The following is an 18,661-nucleotide window of genomic DNA, read 5'->3' as shown; positions in this document are numbered from 1 at the left end:
TGAGGGCGCGGGTGAGTGTCAGCGTACGGGTTAGGATTAGGGGACGGGTGAGGGTCAGGCTTCGGGGAAGTGTTAGGGTTAGGGTTCGGGCTAGGGTTAGTGTTAGGGGACGGGGACGGTTTAGGGTCCAGGTGAGGGTACGACAACGCTGTAGGGAGAGCGTACGTGTGAGGGCGCGGGTGAGTGTCAGCGTACGGGTTAGGATTAGGGGACGGGTGAGGGTCAGGCTTCGGGGAAGGGTTAGGTTTAGGGTTCGGGCTAGGGTTAGGGTTAGGGGACGGGGACGGTTTAGGGTCCAGGTGAGGGTACGACAACGCTTTAGGGGGAGCGTACGTGTGAGGGCGCGCGTGAGTGTCAGCGTACGGGTTAGGATTAGGGGACGGGTGAGGGTCAGGCTTCGGGGAAGTGTTAGGGTTAGGGTTCGGGCTAGGGTTAGGGTTAGGGGACGGGGACGGTTTAGGGTCCAGCTGAGGGTACGACAACGCTTTAGGGGAAGCGTACGTGTGAGGGCGCGGGTGAGTGTCAGCGTACGGGTTAGGATTAGGTGACGGGTGAGGGTCAGGCTTCGGGGAAGGGTTAGGGTTAGGGTTCGGGCTAGGGTTAGGGTTAGGGGACGGGGACGGTTTAGGGTCCAGGTGAGGGTATGACAATGCTGTAGGGGGAGCGTACGTGTGAGGGCGCGGGTGAGTGTCAGCGTACCTGTTAGGATTAGGGGACGGGTGAGGGTCGGGCTTCGGGGAAGGGTTAGGGTTAGGGTTCGGGCTAGGGTTAGGGTTAGGGGACGGGGACGGTTTAGGGTCCAGGTGAGGGTACGACAACGCTTTAGGGGGAGCGTACGTGTGAGGGCGCGGGTGAGTGTCAGCGTACGGGTTAGGATTAGGGGACGGGTGAGGGTCGGGCTTCGGGGAAGGGTTAGGGTTAGGGTTCGGGCTAGGGTTAGGGTTAGGGGACGGGGACGGTTTAGGGTCCAGGTGGGGGTACGACAACGCTTTAGGGGGAGCATACGTGTGAGGGCGCGGGTGAGTGTCAGCGTACGGGTTAGGATTAGGGGACGGGTGAGGGTCAGGCTTCGGGGAAGGGTTAGGGTTAGGGTTCGGGCTAGGGTTAGGGATAGGGGACGGGGACGGTTTATGGTCCAGGTGAGGGTACGACAACGCTTTAGGGGGAGCGTACGTGTGAGGGCGCGGGTGAGTGTCAGCGTACGGGTTAGGATTAGGGGACGGGTGAGTGTCAGGTTTCGGGGAAGGATTAGGGTTAGGGTTCGGGCTAGGGTTAGGGTTAGGGGACGGGGACGGTTTAGGGTCCAGGTGAGGGTACTACAACGCTTTGGGGGGAGCGTACGTGTGAGGGCGCGGGTGAGTGTCAGCGTACGGGTTAGGATTAGGGGACGGGTGAGGGTCAGGCTTCGGGGAAGGGTTAGGGTTAGGGTTCGGGCTAGGGTTAGGGTTAGGGGACGGGGACGGTTTAGGGTCCAGGTGAGGGTACGACAACGCTTTGGGGGGAGCGTACGTGTGAGGGCGCGGGTGAGTGTCAGCGTACGGGTTAGGATTAGGGGACGGGTGAGGGTCAGGCTTCGGGGAAGGGTTAGGGTTAGGGTTCGGGCTAGGGTTAGTGTTAGGGGACGGGGACGGTTTAGGGTCCAGGTGAGGGTACGACCACGCTTTAGGGGGAACGTACGTGTGAGGGCGTGGGTGAGTGTCAACGTACGGGTTAGGATTAGGGGACGGGTGAGGGTCAGGCTTCGGGGAAGGGTTAGGGTTAGGGTTCGGGCTAGGGTTAGGGTTAGGGGACGGGGACGGTTTAGGGTCCAGGTGAGGGTACGACAACGCTTTGGGGGGAGCGTACGTTTGAGGGCGCGGGTGAGTGTCAGCGTACGGGTTAGGATTAGGGGACGGGTGAGGGTCAGGCTTCGGGGAAGTGTTAGGGTTAGGGTTCGGGCTAGGGTTAGTGTTAGGGGACGGGGACGGTTTAGGGTCCAGGTGAGGGTACGACAACGCTGTAGGGAGAGCGTACGTGTGAGGGCGCGGGTGAGTGTCAGCGTACGGGTTAGGATTAGGGGACGGGTGAGGGTCAGGCTTCGGGGAAGGGTTAGGTTTAGGGTTCGGGCTAGGGTTAGGGTTAGGGGACGGGGACGGTTTAGGGTCCAGGTGAGGGTACGACAACGCTTTAGGGGGAGCGTACGTGTGAGGGCGCGCGTGAGTGTCAGCGTACGGGTTAGGATTAGGGGACGGGTGAGGGTCAGGCTTCGGGGAAGTGTTAGGGTTAGGGTTCGGGCTAGGGTTAGGGTTAGGGGACGGGGACGGTTTAGGGTCCAGCTGAGGGTACGACAACGCTTTAGGGGAAGCGTACGTGTGAGGGCGCGGGTGAGTGTCAGCGTACGGGTTAGGATTAGGGGACGGGTGAGGGTCAGGCTTCGGGGAAGGGTTAGGGTTAGGGTTCGGGCTAGGGTTAGGGTTAGGGGACGGGGACGGTTTAGGGTCCAGGTGAGGGTATGACAATGCTGTAGGGGGAGCGTACGTGTGAGGGCGCGGGTGAGTGTCAGCGTACCTGTTAGGATTAGGGGACGGGTGAGGGTCGGGCTTCGGGGAAGGGTTAGGGTTAGGGTTCGGGCTAGGGTTAGGGTTAGGGGACGGGGACGGTTTAGGGTCCAGGTGAGGGTACGACAACGCTTTAGGGGGAGCGTACGTGTGAGGGCGATGGTGAGTGTCAGCGTACGGGTTAGGATTAGGGGACGGGTGAGGGTCGGGCTTCGGGGAAGGGTTAGGGTTAGGGTTCGGGCTAGGGTTAGGGTTAGGGGACGGGGACGGTTTAGGGTCCAGGTGGGGGTACGACAACGCTTTAGGGGGAGCATACGTGTGAGGGCGCGGGTGAGTGTCAGCGTACGGGTTAGGATTAGGGGACGGGTGAGGGTCAGGCTTCGGGGAAGGGTTAGGGTTAGGGTTCGGGCTAGGGTTAGGGATAGGGGACGGGGACGGTTTATGGTCCAGGTGAGGGTACGACAACGCTTTAGGGGGAGCGTACGTGTGAGGGCGCAGGTGAGTGTCAGCGTACGGGTTAGGATTAGGGGACGGGTGAGTGTCAGGCTTCGGGGAAGGATTAGGGTTAGGGTTCGGGCTAGGGTTAGGGTTAGGGGACGGGGACGGTTTAGGGTCCAGGTGAGGGTACTACAACGCTTTGGGGGGAGCGTACGTGTGAGGGCGCGGGTGAGTGTCAGCGTACGGGTTAGGATTAGGGGACGGGTGAGGGTCAGGCTTCGGGGAAGGGTTAGGGTTAGGGTTCGGGCTAGGGTTAGGGTTAGGGGACGGGGACGGTTTAGGGTCCAGGTGAGGGTACGACAACGCTTTGGGGGGAGCGTACGTGTGAGGGCGCGGGTGAGTGTCAGCGTACGGGTTAGGATTAGGGGACGGGTGAGGGTCAGGCTTCGGGGAAGGGTTAGGGTTAGGGTTCGGGCTAGGGTTAGTGTTAGGGGACGGGGACGGTTTAGGGTCCAGGTGAGGGTACGACAACGCTGTAGGGAGAGCGTACGTGTGAGGGCGCGGGTGAGTGTCAGCGTACGGGTTAGGACTAGGGGACGGGTGAGGGTCAGGCTTCGGGGAAGGGTTAGGTTTAGGGTTCGGGCTAGGGTTAGGGTTAGGGGACGGGGACGGTTTAGGGTCCAGGTGAGGGTACGACAACGCTTTAGGGGGAGCGTACGTGTGAGGGCGCGGGTGAGTGTCAGCGTACGGGTTAGGATTAGGGGACGGGTGAGGGTCAGGCTTCGGGTAAGTGTTAGGGTTAGGGTTCGGGCTAGGGTTAGGGTTAGGGGACGGGGACGGTTTAGGGTCCAGGTGAGGGTACGACAACGCTTTGGGGGGAGCGTACGTTTGAGGGCGCGGGTGAGTGTCAGCGTACGGGTTAGGATTAGGGGACGGGTGAGGGTCAGGCTTCGGGGAAGGGTTAGGGTTAGGGTTCGGGCTAGGGTTAGGGTTAGGGGACGGGGACGGTTTAGGGTCCAGGTGAGGGTACGATAACGCTTTGGGGGGAGCGTACGTTTGAGGGCGCGGGTGAGTGTCAGCGTACGGGTTAGGATTAGGGGACGGGTGAGGGTCAGGCTTCGGGGAAGTGTTAGGGTTAGGGTTCGGGCTAGGGTTAGTGTTAGGGGACGGGGACGGTTTAGGGTCCAGGTGAGGGTACGACAACGCTGTAGGGAGAGCGTACGTGTGAGGGCGCGGGTGAGTGTCAGCGTACGGGTTAGGATTAGGGGACGGGTGAGGGTCAGGCTTCGGGGAAGGGTTAGGTTTAGGGTTCGGGCTAGGGTTAGGGTTAGGGGACGGGGACGGTTTAGGGTCCAGGTGAGGGTACGACAACGCTTTAGGGGGAGCGTACGTGTGAGGGCGCGCGTGAGTGTCAGCGTACGGGTTAGGATTAGGGGACGGGTGAGGGTCAGGCTTCGGGGAAGTGTTAGGGTTAGGGTTCGGGCTAGGGTTAGGGTTAGGGGACGGGGACGGTTTAGGGTCCAGCTGAGGGTACGACAACGCTTTAGGGGAAGCGTACGTGTGAGGGCGCGGGTGAGTGTCAGCGTACGGGTTAGGATTAGGTGACGGGTGAGGGTCAGGCTTCGGGGAAGGGTTAGGGTTAGGGTTCGGGCTAGGGTTAGGGTTAGGGGACGGGGACGGTTTAGGGTCCAGGTGAGGGTATGACAATGCTGTAGGGGGAGCGTACGTGTGAGGGCGCGGGTGAGTGTCAGCGTACCTGTTAGGATTAGGGGACGGGTGAGGGTCGGGCTTCGGGGAAGGGTTAGGGTTAGGGTTCGGGCTAGGGTTAGGGTTAGGGGACGGGGACGGTTTAGGGTCCAGGTGAGGGTACGACAACGCTTTAGGGGGAGCGTACGTGTGAGGGCGCGGGTGAGTGTCAGCGTACGGGTTAGGATTAGGGGACGGGTGAGGGTCGGGCTTCGGGGAAGGGTTAGGGTTAGGGTTCGGGCTAGGGTTAGGGTTAGGGGACGGGGACGGTTTAGGGTCCAGGTGGGGGTACGACAACGCTTTAGGGGGAGCATACGTGTGAGGGCGCGGGTGAGTGTCAGCGTACGGGTTAGGATTAGGGGACGGGTGAGGGTCAGGCTTCGGGGAAGGGTTAGGGTTAGGGTTCGGGCTAGGGTTAGGGATAGGGGACGGGGACGGTTTATGGTCCAGGTGAGGGTACGACAACGCTTTAGGGGGAGCGTACGTGTGAGGGCGCGGGTGAGTGTCAGCGTACGGGTTAGGATTAGGGGACGGGTGAGTGTCAGGTTTCGGGGAAGGATTAGGGTTAGGGTTCGGGCTAGGGTTAGGGTTAGGGGACGGGGACGGTTTAGGGTCCAGGTGAGGGTACTACAACGCTTTGGGGGGAGCGTACGTGTGAGGGCGCGGGTGAGTGTCAGCGTACGGGTTAGGATTAGGGGACGGGTGAGGGTCAGGCTTCGGGGAAGGGTTAGGGTTAGGGTTCGGGCTAGGGTTAGGGTTAGGGGACGGGGACGGTTTAGGGTCCAGGTGAGGGTACGACAACGCTTTGGGGGGAGCGTACGTGTGAGGGCGCGGGTGAGTGTCAGCGTACGGGTTAGGATTAGGGGACGGGTGAGGGTCAGGCTTCGGGGAAGGGTTAGGGTTAGGGTTCGGGCTAGGGTTAGTGTTAGGGGACGGGGACGGTTTAGGGTCCAGGTGAGGGTACGACAACGCTGTAGGGAGAGCGTACGTGTGAGGGCGCGGGTGAGTGTCAGCGTACGGGTTAGGATTAGGGGACGGGTGAGGGTCAGGCTTCGGGGAAGGGTTAGGTTTAGGGTTCGGGCTAGGGTTAGGGTTAGGGGACGGGGACGGTTTAGGGTCCAGGTGAGGGTACGACAACGCTTTAGGGGGAGCGTACGTGTGAGGGCGCGGGTGAGTGTCAGCGTACGGGTTAGGATTAGGTGACGGGTGAGGGTCAGGCTTCGGGGAAGGGTTAGGGTTAGGGTTCGGGCTAGGGTTAGGGTTAGGGGACGGGGACGGTTTAGGGTCCAGGTGAGGGTATGACAATGCTGTAGGGGGAGCGTACGTGTGAGGGCGCGGGTGAGTGTCAGCGTACCTGTTAGGATTAGGGGACGGGTGAGGGTCGGGCTTCGGGGAAGGGTTAGGGTTAGGGTTCGGGCTAGGGTTAGGGTTAGGGGACGGGGACGGTTTAGGGTCCAGGTGAGGGTACGACAACGCTTTAGGGGGAGCGTACGTGTGAGGGCGCGGGTGAGTGTCAGCGTACGGGTTAGGATTAGGGGACGGGTGAGGGTCGGGCTTCGGGGAAGGGTTAGGGTTAGGGTTCGGGCTAGGGTTAGGGTTAGGGGACCGGGACGGTTTAGGGTCCAGGTGGGGGTACGACAACGCTTTAGGGGGAGCATACGTGTGAGGGCGCGGGTGAGTGTCAGCGTACGGGTTAGGATTAGGGGACGGGTGAGGGTCAGGCTTCGGGGAAGGGTTAGGGTTAGGGTTCGGGCTAGGGTTAGGGATAGGGGACGGGGACGGTTTATGGTCCAGGTGAGGGTACGACAACGCTTTAGGGGGAGCGTACGTGTGAGGGCGCGGGTGAGTGTCAGCGTACGGGTTAGGATTAGGGGACGGGTGAGTGTCAGGCTTCGGGGAAGGATTAGGGTTAGGGTTCGGGCTAGGGTTAGGGTTAGGGGACGGGGACGGTTTAGGGTCCAGGTGAGGGTACTACAACGCTTTGGGGGGAGCGTACGTGTGAGGGCGCGGGTGAGTGTCAGCGTACGGGTTAGGATTAGGGGACGGGTGAGGGTCAGGCTTCGGGGAAGGGTTAGGGTTAGGGTTCGGGCTAGGGTTAGGGTTAGGGGACGGGGACGGTTTAGGGTCCAGGTGAGGGTACGACAACGCTTTGGGGGGAGCGTACGTGTGAGGGCGCGGGTGAGTGTCAGCGTACGGGTTAGGATTAGGGGACGGGTGAGGGTCAGGCTTCGGGGAAGGGTTAGGGTTAGGGTTCGGGCTAGGGTTAGTGTTAGGGGACGGGGACGGTTTAGGGTCCAGGTGAGGGTACGACAACGCTGTAGGGAGAGCGTACGTGTGAGGGCGCGGGTGAGTGTCAGCATACGGGTTAGGATTAGGGGACGGGTGAGGGTCAGGCTTCGGGGAAGGGTTAGGTTTAGGGTTCGGGCTAGGGTTAGGGTTAGGGGACGGGGACGGTTTAGGGTCCAGGTGAGGGTACGACAACGCTTTAGGGGGAGCGTACGTGTGAGGGCGCGGGTGAGTGTCAGCGTACGGGTTAGGATTAGGGGACGGGTGAGGGTCAGGCTTCGGGTAAGTGTTAGGGTTAGGGTTCGGGCTAGGGTTAGGGTTAGGGGACGGGGACGGTTTAGGGTCCAGGTGAGGGTACGACAACGCTTTAGGGGGAGCGTACGTGTGAGGGCGCGGGTGAGTGTCAGCGTACGGGTTAGGATTAGGGGACGGGTGAGGGTCAGGCTTCGGGGAAGGGTTAGGGTTAGGGTTCGGGCTAGGGTTAGGGTTAGGGGACGGGGACGGTTTAGGGTCCAGGTGAGGGTATGACAATGCTGTAGGGGGAGCGTACGTGTGAGGGCGCGGGTGAGTGTCAGCGTACGTGTTAGGATTAGGGGACGGGTGAGGGTCGGGCTTCGGGGAAGGGTTAGGGTTAGGGTTCGGGCTAGGGTTAGGGTTAGGGGACGGGGACGGTTTAGGGTCCAGGTGAGGGTACGACAACGCTTTATGGGGAGCGTACGTGTGAGGGCGCGGGTGAGTGTCAGCGTACGGGTTAGGATTAGGGGACGGGTGAGGGTCGGGCTTCGGGGAAGGGTTAGGTTTAGGGTTCGGGCTAGGGTTAGGGTTAGGGGACGGGGACGGTTTAGGGTCCAGGTGAGGGTACTACAACGCTTTGGGGGGAGCGTACGTGTGAGGGCGCGGATGAGTGTCAGCGTACGGGTTAGGATTAGGGGACGGGTGAGGGTCAGGCTTCGGGGAAGGGTTAGGGTTAGGGTTCGGGCTAGGGTTAGGGTTAGGGGACGGGGACGGTTTAGGGTCCAGGTGAGGGTACGACAACGCTTTGGGGGGAGCGTACGTTTGAGGGCGCGGGTGAGTGTCAGCGTACGGGTTAGGATTAGGGGACGGGTGAGGGTCAGGCTTCGGGGAAGGGTTAGGGTTAGGGTTCGGGCTAGGGTTAGTGTTAGGGGACGGGGACAGTTTAGGGTCCAGGTGAGGGTACGACAACGCTGTAGGGAGAGCGTACGTGTGAGGGCGCGGGTGAGTGTCAGCGTACGGGTTAGGATTAGGGGACGGGTGAGGGTCAGGCTTCGGGGAAGGGTTAGGTTTAGGGTTCGGGCTAGGGTTAGGGTTAGGGGACCGGGACGGTTTAGGGTCCAGGTGAGGGTACGACAACGCTTTAGGGGGAGCGTACGTGTGAGGGCGCGGGTGAGTGTCAGCGTACGGGTTAGGATTAGGGGACGGGTGAGGGTCAGGCTTCGGGGAAGTGTTAGGGTTAGGGTTCGGGCTAGGGTTAGGGTTAGGGGACGGGGACGGTTTAGGGTCCAGGTGAGGGTACGACAACTCTTTAGGGGGAGCGTACGTGTGAGGGCGCGGGTGAGTGTCAGCGTACGTGTTAGGATTAGGGGACGGGTGAGGGTCAGGCTTCGGGGAAGGGTTAGGGTTAGGGTTCGGGCTAGGGTTAGGGTTAGGGGACGGGGACGGTTTAGGGTCCAGGTGAGGGTATGACAATGCTGTAGGGGGAGCGTACGTGTGAGGGCGCGGGTGAGTGTCAGCGTACGGGTTAGGATTAGGGGACGGGTGAGTGTCAGGCTTCGGGGAAGGATTAGGGTTAGGGTTCGGGCTAGGGTTAGGGTTAGGGGACGGGGACGGTTTAGGGTCCAGGTGAGGGTACTACAACGCTTTGGGGGGAGCGTACGTGTGAGGGCGCGGGTGAGTGTCAGCGTACGGGTTAGGATTAGGGGACGGGTGAGGGTCAGGCTTCGGGGAAGGGTTAGGGTTAGGGTTCGGGCTAGGGTTAGGGTTAGGGGACGGGGACGGTTTAGGGTCCAGGTGAGGGTACGACAACGCTTTGGGGGGAGCGTACGTTTGAGGGCGCGGGTGAGTGTCAGCGTACGGGTTAGGATTAGGGGACGGGTGAGGGTCAGGCTTCGGGGAAGGGTTAGGGTTAGGGTTCGGGCTAGGGTTAGTGTTAGGGGACGGGGACGGTTTAGGGTCCAGGTGAGGGTACGACAACGCTGTAGGGAGAGCGTACGTGTGAGGGCGCGGGTGAGTGTCAGCGTACGGGTTAGGATTAGGGGACGGGTGAGGGTCAGGCTTCTGGGAAGGGTTAGGTTTAGGGTTCGGGCTAGGGTTAGGGTTAGGGGACGGGGACGGTTTAGGGTCCAGGTGAGGGTACGACAACGCTTTAGGGGGAGCGTACGTGTGAGGGCGGGGGTGAGTGTCAGCGTACGGGTTAGGATTAGGGGACGGGTGAGGGTCAGGCTTCGGGGAAGGGTTAGGGTTAGGGTTCGGGCTAGGGTTAGGGTTAGGGGACGGGGACGGTTTAGGGTCCAGGTGAGGGTACGACAACGCTTTAGGGGGAGCGTACGTGTGAGGGCGCGGGTGAGTGTCAGCGTACGGGTTAGGATTAGGGGACGGGTGAGTGTCGGGCTTCGGGGAAGGGTTAGGGTTAGGGTTCGGGCTAGGGTTAGGGTTAGGGGACGGGGACGGTTTAGGGTCCAGGTGAGGGTACGACAACGCTTTAGGGGGAGCATACGTGTGAGGGCGCGGGTGAGTGTCAGCGTACGGGTTAGGATTAGGGGACGGGTGAGGGTCGGGCTTCGGGGAAGGGTTAGGGTTAGGGTTCGGGCTAGGGTTAGGGTTAGGGGACGGGGACGGTTTAGGGTCCAGGTGAGGGTACGACAACGCTTTAGGGGGAGTGTACGTGTGAGGGCGCGGGTGAGTGTCAGCGTACGGGTTAGGATTAGGGGACGGGTGAGGGTCAGGCTTCGGGGAAGGGTTAGGGTTAGGTTTCGGGCTAGGGTTAGGGTTAGGGGACGGGGACGGTTTAGGGTCCAGGTGAGGGTACTACAACGATTTGGGGGGAGCGTACGTGTGAGGGCGCGGGTGAGTGTCAGCGTACGGGTTAGGATTAGGGGACGGGTGAGGGTCCGGCTTCGGGGAAGGGTTAGGGTTAGGGTTCGGGCTAGGGTTAGGGTTAGGGGACGGGGACGGTTTAGGGTCCAGGTGAGGGTACGACAACGCTTTGGGGGGAGCGTACGTTTGAGGGCGCGGGTGAGTGTCAGCGTACGGGTTAGGATTAGGGGACGGGTGAGGGTCAGGCTTCGGGGAAGGGTTAGGGTTAGGGTTCGGGCTAGGGTTAGTGTTAGGGGACGGGGACGGTTTAGGGTCCAGGTGAGGGTACGACAACGCTGTAGGGAGAGCGTACGTGTGAGGGCGCGGGTGAGTGTCAGCGTACGGGTTAGGATTAGGGGATGGGTGAGGGTCAGTCTTCGGGGAAGGGTTAGGGTTAGGGTTCGGGCTAGGGTTAGGGGATGGGGACGGGGACGGTTTAGGGTCCAGGTGAGGGTACGACCACGCTTTAGGGGGAGCGTACGTGTGAGGGCGTGGGTGAGTGTCAGCGTACGGGTTAGGATTAGGGGACGGGTGAGGCTCAGGCTTCGGGGAAGGGTTAGGGTTAGGGTTCGGGCTAGGGTTAGGGTTAGGGGACGGGGACGGTTTAGGGTCCAGGTGAGTGTACGACAACGCTTTAGGGGGAGCGTACGTGTGAGGGTGCGGGTGAGTGTCAGCGTACGGGTTAGGATTAGGGGACGGGTGAGGGTCAGGCTTCGGGGAAGGGTTAGGGTTAGGGTTCGGGCTAGGGTTAGGGTTAGGGGACGGGGACGGTTTAGGGTCCAGGTGAGGGTACGACAACGCTGTAGGGGGAGCGTACGTGTGAGGGCGCGGGTGAGTGTCAGCGTACGGGTTAGGATTAGGGGACGGGTGATGGTCGGGCTTCGGGGACGGGTTAGGGTTAGGGTTCGGGCTAGGGTTAGGGTTAGGGGACGGGGACGGTTTAGGGTCCAGGTGAGGGTACGACAACGCTTTTGGGGGAGCGTACGTGTGTGGGCGCGGGTGAGTGTCAGCGTACGGGTTAGGATTAGGGGACGGGTGAGGGTCAGGCTTCGGGGAAGGGTTAGGGTTAGGGTTCGAGCTAGGGTTAGGGTTAGGGGACGGGGACGGTTTAGGGTCCAGGTGAGGGTACGACAACGCTTTAGGGGGAGCGTACGTGTGAGGGCGCGGGTGAGTGTCAGCGTACGGGTTAGGATTAGGGGACGGGTGAGGGTCGGGCTTCGGGGAAGGGTTAGGGTTAGGGTTCGGGCTAGGGTTAGGGTTAGGGGACGGGGACGGTTTAGGGTCCAGGTGAGGGTACGACAACGCTTTAGGGGGAGCATACGTGTGAGGGCGCGGGTGAGTGTCAGCGTACGGGTTAGGATTAGGGGACGGGTGAGGGTCAGGCTTCGGGGAAGGGTTATGGTTAGGGTTCGGGCTAGGGTTAGGGTTAGGGGACGGGGACGGTTTAGGGTCCAGGTGAGGGTACGACAACGCTTTAGGGGGAGCGTACGTGTGAGGGCGCGGGTGAGTGTCAGCGTACGGGTTAGGATTAGGGGACGGGTGAGTGTCAGGCTTCGGGGAAGGATTAGGGTTAGGGTTCGGGCTAGGGTTAGGGTTAGGGGACGGGGACGGTTTAGGGTCCAGGTGAGGGTACTACAACGCTTTGGGGGGAGCGTACGTGTGAGGGCGCGGGTGAGTGTCAGCGTACGGGTTAGGATTAGGGGACGGGTGAGGATCAGGCTTCGGGGAAGGGTTAGGGTTAGGGTTCGGGCTACGGTTAGGGTTAGGGGACGGGGACGGTTTAGGGTCCAGGTGAGGGTACGACAACGCTTTGGGGGGAGCGTACGTTTGAGGGCGCGGGTGAGTGTCAGCGTACGGGTTAGGATTAGGGGACGGGTGAGGGTCAGGCTTCGGGGAAGGGTTAGGGTTAGGGTTCGGGCTAGGGTTAGTGTTAGGGGACGGGGACGGTTTAGGGTCCAGGTGAGGGTACGACAACGCTGTAGGGAGAGCGTACGTGTGAGGGCGCGGGTGAGTGTCAGCGTACGGGTTAGGATTAGGGGACGGGTGAGGGTCAGGCTTCTGGGAAGGGTTAGGTTTAGGGTTCGGGCTAGGGTTAGGGTTAGGGGACGGGGACGGTTTAGGGTCCAGGTGAGGGTACGACAACGCTTTAGGGGGAGCGTACGTGTGAGGGCGCGGGTGAGTGTCAGCGTACGGGTTAGGATTAGGGGACGGGTGAGGATCAGGCTTCGGGGAAGTGTTAGGGTTAGGGTTCATGCTAGGGTTAGGGTTAGGGGACGGGGACGGTTTAGGGTCCAGGTGAGGGTACGACAACGCTTTAGGGGGAGCGTACGTGTGAGGGCGCGGGTGAGTGTCAGCGTACGGGTTAGGATTAGGGGACGGGTGAGGGTCAGGCTTCGGGGAAGGGTTAGGGTTAGGGTTCGGGCTAGGGTTAGGGTTAGGGGACGGGGACGGTTTAGGGTCCAGGTGAGGGTATGACACTGCTGTAGGGGGAGCGTACGTGTGAGGGCGCGGGTGAGTGTCAGCGTACGTGTTAGGATTAGGGGACGGGTGAGGGTCGGGCTTCGGGGAAGGGTTAGGGTTAGGGTTCGGGCTAGGGTTAGGGTTAGGGGACGGGGACGGTTTAGGGTCCAGGTGAGGGTACGACAACGCTTTAGGGGGAGCGTACGTGTGAGGGCGCGGGTGAGTGTCAGCGTACGGGTTAGGATTAGGGGACGGGTGAGGGTCGGGCTTCGGGGAAGGGTTAGGGTTAGGGTTCGGGCTAGGGTTAGGGTTAGGGGACGGGGACGGTTTAGGGTCCAGGTGAGGGTACGACAACGCTTTAGGGGGAGCGTACGTGTGAGGGCGCAGGTGAGTGTCAGCGTACGGGTTAGGATTAGGGGACGAGTGAGGGTCAGGCTTCGGGGAAGGGTTAGGGTTAGGGTTCGGGCTAGGGTTAGGGTTAGGGGACGGGGATGGTTTAGGGTCCAGGTGAGGGTACGACAACGCTTTAGGGGGAGCGTACGTGTGAGGGCGCGGGTGAGTGTCAGCGTACGGGTTAGGATTAGGGGACGGGTGAGTGTCAGGCTTCGGGGAAGGATTAGGGTTAGGGTTCGGGCTAGGGTTAGGGTTAGGGGACGGGGACGGTTTAGGGTCCAGGTGAGGGTACTACAACGCTTTGGGGGGAGCGTATGTGTGAGGGCGCGGGTGAGTGTCAGCGTACGGGTTAGGATTAGGGGACGGGTGAGGGTCGGGCTTCGGGGAAGGGTTAGGGTTAGGGTTCGGGCTAGGGTTAGGGTTAGGGGACGGGGACGGTTTAGGGTCCAGGTGAGGGTACGACAACGCTTTGGGGGGAGCGTACGTTTGACGGCGCGGGTGAGTGTCAGCGTACGGGTTAGGATTAGGGGACGGGTGAGGGTCAGGCTTCGGGGAAGGGTTAGGGTTAGGGTTCGGGCTAGGGTTAGTGTTAGGGGACGGGGACGGTTTAGGGTCCAGGTGAGGGTACGACAACGCTGTAGGGAGAGCGTACGTGTGAGGGCGCGGGTGAGTGTCAGCGTACGGGTTAGGATTAGGGGATGGGTGAGGGTCAGTCTTCGGGGAAGGTTTAGGGTTAGGGTTCGGGCTAGGGTTAGGGGATGGGGACGGGGACGGTTTAGGGTCCAGGTGAGGGTACGACCACGCTTTAGGGGGAACGTACGTGTGAGGGCGTGGGTGAGTGTCAGCGTACGGGTTAGGATTAGGGGACGGGTGAGGGTCAGGCTTCGGGGAAGGGTTAGGGTTAGGGTTCGGGCTAGGGTTAGGGTTAGGGGACGGGGACGGTTTAGGGTCCAGGTGAGGGTACGACAACGCTTTGGGGGGAGCGTACGTTTGAGGGCGCGGGTGAGTGTCAGCGTACGGGTTAGGATTAGGGGACGGGTGAGGGTCAGGCTTCGGGGAAGTGTTAGGGTTAGGGTTCGGGCTAGGGTTAGTGTTAGGGGACGGGGACGGTTTAGGGTCCAGGTGAGGGTACGACAACGCTGTAGGGAGAGCGTACGTGTGAGGGCGCGGGTGAGTGTCAGCGTACGGGTTAGGATTAGGGGACGGGTGAGGGTCAGGCTTCGGGGAAGGGTTAGGTTTAGGGTTCGGGCTAGGGTTAGGGTTAGGGGACGGGGACGGTTTAGGGTCCAGGTGAGGGTACGACAACGCTTTAGGGGGAGCGTACGTGTGAGGGCGCGCGTGAGTGTCAGCGTACGGGTTAGGATTAGGGGACGGGTGAGGGTCAGGCTTCGGGGAAGTGTTAGGGTTAGGGTTCGGGCTAGGGTTAGGGTTAGGGGACGGGGACGGTTTAGGGTCCAGCTGAGGGTACGACAACGCTTTAGGGGAAGCGTACGTGTGAGGGCGCGGGTGAGTGTCAGCGTACGGGTTAGGATTAGGGGACGGGTGAGGGTCAGGCTTCGGGGAAGGGTTAGGGTTAGGGTTCGGGCTAGGGTTAGGGTTAGGGGACGGGGACGGTTTAGGGTCCAGGTGAGGGTATGACAATGCTGTAGGGGGAGCGTACGTGTGAGGGCGCGGGTGAGTGTCAGCGTACCTGTTAGGATTAGGGGACGGGTGAGGGTCGGGCTTCGGGGAAGGGTTAGGGTTAGGGTTCGGGCTAGGGTTAGGGTTAGGGGACGGGGACGGTTTAGGGTCCAGGTGAGGGTACGACAACGCTTTAGGGGGAGCGTACGTGTGAGGGCGCGGGTGAGTGTCAGCGTACGGGTTAGGATTAGGGGACGGGTGATGGTCGGGCTTCGGGGACGGGTTAGGGTTAGGGTTCGGGCTAGGGTTAGGGTTAGGGGACGGGGACGGTTTAGGGTCCAGGTGAGGGTACGACAACGCTTTTGGGGGAGCGTACGTGTGTGGGCGCGGGTGAGTGTCAGCGTACGGGTTAGGATTAGGGGACGGGTGAGGGTCAGGCTTCGGGGAAGGGTTAGGGTTAGGGTTCGGGCTAGGGTTAGGGTTAGGGGACGGGGACGGTTTAGGGTCCAGGTGAGGGTATGACAATGCTGTAGGGGGAGCGTACGTGTGAGGGCGCGGGTGAGTGTCAGCGTACCTGTTAGGATTAGGGGACGGGTGAGGGTCGGGCTTCGGGGAAGGGTTAGGGTTAGGGTTCGGGCTAGGGTTAGGGTTAGGGGACGGGGACGGTTTAGGGTCCAGGTGAGGGTACGACAACGCTTTAGGGGGAGCGTACGTGTGAGGGCGCGGGTGAGTGTCAGCGTACGGGTTAGGATTAGGGGACGGGTGATGGTCGGGCTTCGGGGACGGGTTAGGGTTAGGGTTCGGGCTAGGGTTAGGGTTAGGGGACGGGGACGGTTTAGGGTCCAGGTGAGGGTACGACAACGCTTTTGGGGGAGCGTACGTGTGTGGGCGCGGGTGAGTGTCAGCGTACGGGTTAGGATTAGGGGACGGGTGAGGGTCAGGCTTCGGGGAAGGGTTAGGGTTAGGGTTCGAGCTAGGGTTAGGGTTAGGGGACGGGGACGGTTTAGGGTCCAGGTGAGGGTACGACAACGCTTTAGGGGGAGCGTACGTGTGAGGGCGCGGGTGAGTGTCAGCGTACGGGTTAGGATTAGGGGACGGGTGAGGGTCGGGCTTCGGGGAAGGGTTAGGGTTAGGGTTCGGGCTAGGGTTAGGGTTAGGGGACGGGGACGGTTTAGGGTCCAGGTGAGGGTACGACAACGCTTTAGGGGGAGCATACGTGTGAGGGCGCGGGTGAGTGTCAGCGTACGGGTTAGGATTAGGGGACGGGTGAGGGTCAGGCTTCGGGGAAGGGTTATGGTTAGGGTTCGGGCTAAGGTTAGGGTTAGGGGACGGGGACGGTTTAGGGTCCAGGTGAGGGTACGACAACGCTTTAGGGGGAGCGTACGTGTGAGGGCGCGGGTGAGTGTCAGCGTACGGGTTAGGATTAGGGGACGGGTGAGTGTCAGGCTTCGGGGAAGGATTAGGGTTAGGGTTCGGGCTAGGGTTAGGGTTAGGGGACGGGGACGGTTTAGGGTCCAGGTGAGGGTACTACAACGCTTTGGGGGGAGCGTACGTGTGAGGGCGCGGGTGAGTGTCAGCGTACGGGTTAGGATTAGGGGACGGGTGAGGATCAGGCTTCGGGGAAGGGTTAGGGTTAGGGTTCGGGCTACGGTTAGGGTTAGGGGACGGGGACGGTTTAGGGTCCAGGTGAGGGTACGACAACGCTTTGGGGGGAGCGTACGTTTGAGGGCGCGGGTGAGTGTCAGCGTACGGGTTAGGATTAGGGGACGGGTGAGGGTCAGGCTTCGGGGAAGGGTTAGGGTTAGGGTTCGGGCTAGGGTTAGTGTTAGGGGACGGGGACGGTTTAGGGTCCAGGTGAGGGTACGACAACGCTGTAGGGAGAGCGTACGTGTGAGGGCGCGGGTGAGTGTCAGCGTACGGGTTAGGATTAGGGGACGGGTGAGGGTCAGGCTTCTGGGAAGGGTTAGGTTTAGGGTTCGGGCTAGGGTTAGGGTTAGGGGACGGGGACGGTTTAGGGTCCAGGTGAGGGTACGACAACGCTTTAGGGGGAGCGTACGTGTGAGGGCGCGGGTGAGTGTCAGCGTACGGGTTAGGATTAGGGGACGGGTGAGGATCAGGCTTCGGGGAAGTGTTAGGGTTAGGGTTCATGCTAGGGTTAGGGTTAGGGGACGGGGACGGTTTAGGGTCCAGGTGAGGGTACGACAACGCTTTAGGGGGAGCGTACGTGTGAGGGCGCGGGTGAGTGTCAGCGTACGGGTTAGGATTAGGGGACGGGTGAGGGTCAGGCTTCGGGGAAGGGTTAGGGTTAGGGTTCGGGCTAGGGTTAGGGTTAGGGGACGGGGACGGTTTAGGGTCCAGGTGAGGGTATGACACTGCTGTAGGGGGAGCGTACGTGTGAGGGCGCGGGTGAGTGTCAGCGTACGTGTTAGGATTAGGGGACGGGTGAGGGTCGGGCTTCGGGGAAGGGTTAGGGTTAGGGTTCGGGCTAGGGTTAGGGTTAGGGGACGGGGACGGTTTAGGGTCCAGGTGAGGGTACGACAACGCTTTAGGGGGAGCGTACGTGTGAGGGCGCGGGTGAGTGTCAGCGTACGGGTTAGGATTAGGGGACGGGTGAGGGTCGGGCTTCGGGGAAGGGTTAGGGTTAGGGTTCGGGCTAGGGTTAGGGTTAGGGGACGGGGACGGTTTAGGGTCCAGTTGAGGGTACGACAACGCTTTAGGGGGAGCGTACGTGTGAGGGCGCAGGTGAGTGTCAGCGTACGGGTTAGGATTAGGGGACGAGTGAGGGTCAGGCTTCGGGGAAGGGTTAGGGTTAGGGTTCGGGCTAGGGTTAGGGTTAGGGGACGGGGATGGTTTAGGGTCCAGGTGAGGGTACGACAACGCTTTAGGGGGAGCGTACGTGTGAGGGCGCGGGTGAGTGTCAGCGTACGGGTTAGGATTAGGGGACGGGTGAGTGTCAGGCTTCGGGGAAGGATTAGGGTTAGGGTTCGGGCTAGGGTTAGGGTTAGGGGACGGGGACGGTTTAGGGTCCAGGTGAGGGTACTACAACGCTTTGGGGGGAGCGTATGTGTGAGGGCGCGGGTGAGTGTCAGCGTACGGGTTAGGATTAGGGGACGGGTGAGGGTCGGGCTTCGGGGAAGGGTTAGGGTTAGGGTTCGGGCTAGGGTTAGGGTTAGGGGACGGGGACGGTTTAGGGTCCAGGTGAGGGTACGACAACGCTTTGGGGGGAGCGTACCTTTGAGGGCGCGGGTGAGTGTCAGCGTACGGGTTAGGATTAGGGGACGGGTGAGGGTCAGGCTTCGGGGAAGGGTTAGGGTTAGGGTTCGGGCTAGGGTTAGTGTTAGGGGACGGGGACGGTTTAGGGTCCAGGTGAGGGTACGACAACGCTGTAGGGAGAGCGTACGTGTGAGGGCGCGGGTGAGTGTCAGCGTACGGGTTAGGATTAGGGGATGGGTGAGGGTCAGTCTTCGGGGAAGGGTTAGGGTTAGGGTTCGGGCTAGGGTTAGGGGATGGGGACGGGGACGGTTTAGGGTCCAGGTGAGGGTACGACCACGCTTTAGGGGGAACGTACGTGTGAGGGCGTGGGTGAGTGTCAGCGTACGGGTTAGGATTAGGGGACGGGTGAGGGTCAGGCTTCGGGGAAGGGTTAGGGTTAGGGTTCGGGCTAGGGTTAGGGTTAGGGGACGGGGACGGTTTAGGGTCCAGGTGAGGGTACGACAACGCTTTGGGGGGAGCGTACGTTTGAGGGCGCGGGTGAGTGTCAGCGTACGGGTTAGGATTAGGGGACGGGTGAGGGTCAGGCTTCGGGGAAGTGTTAGGGTTAGGGTTCGGGCTAGGGTTAGTGTTAGGGGACGGGGACGGTTTAGGGTCCAGGTGAGGGTACGACAACGCTGTAGGGAGAGCGTACGTGTGAGGGCGCGGGTGAGTGTCAGCGTACGGGTTAGGATTAGGGGACGGGTGAGGGTCAGGCTTCGGGGAAGGGTTAGGTTTAGGGTTCGGGCTAGGGTTAGGGTTAGGGGACGGGGACGGTTTAGGGTCCAGGTGAGGGTACGACAACGCTTTAGGGGGAGCGTACGTGTGAGGGCGCGCGT

Source organism: Orcinus orca, chromosome 16 (genome assembly GCF_937001465.1).
Source record: "Orcinus orca chromosome 16, mOrcOrc1.1, whole genome shotgun sequence".
Lineage (NCBI taxonomy): Eukaryota > Metazoa > Chordata > Mammalia > Artiodactyla > Delphinidae > Orcinus > Orcinus orca.
This window is presented reverse-complemented; position numbering follows the sequence as displayed.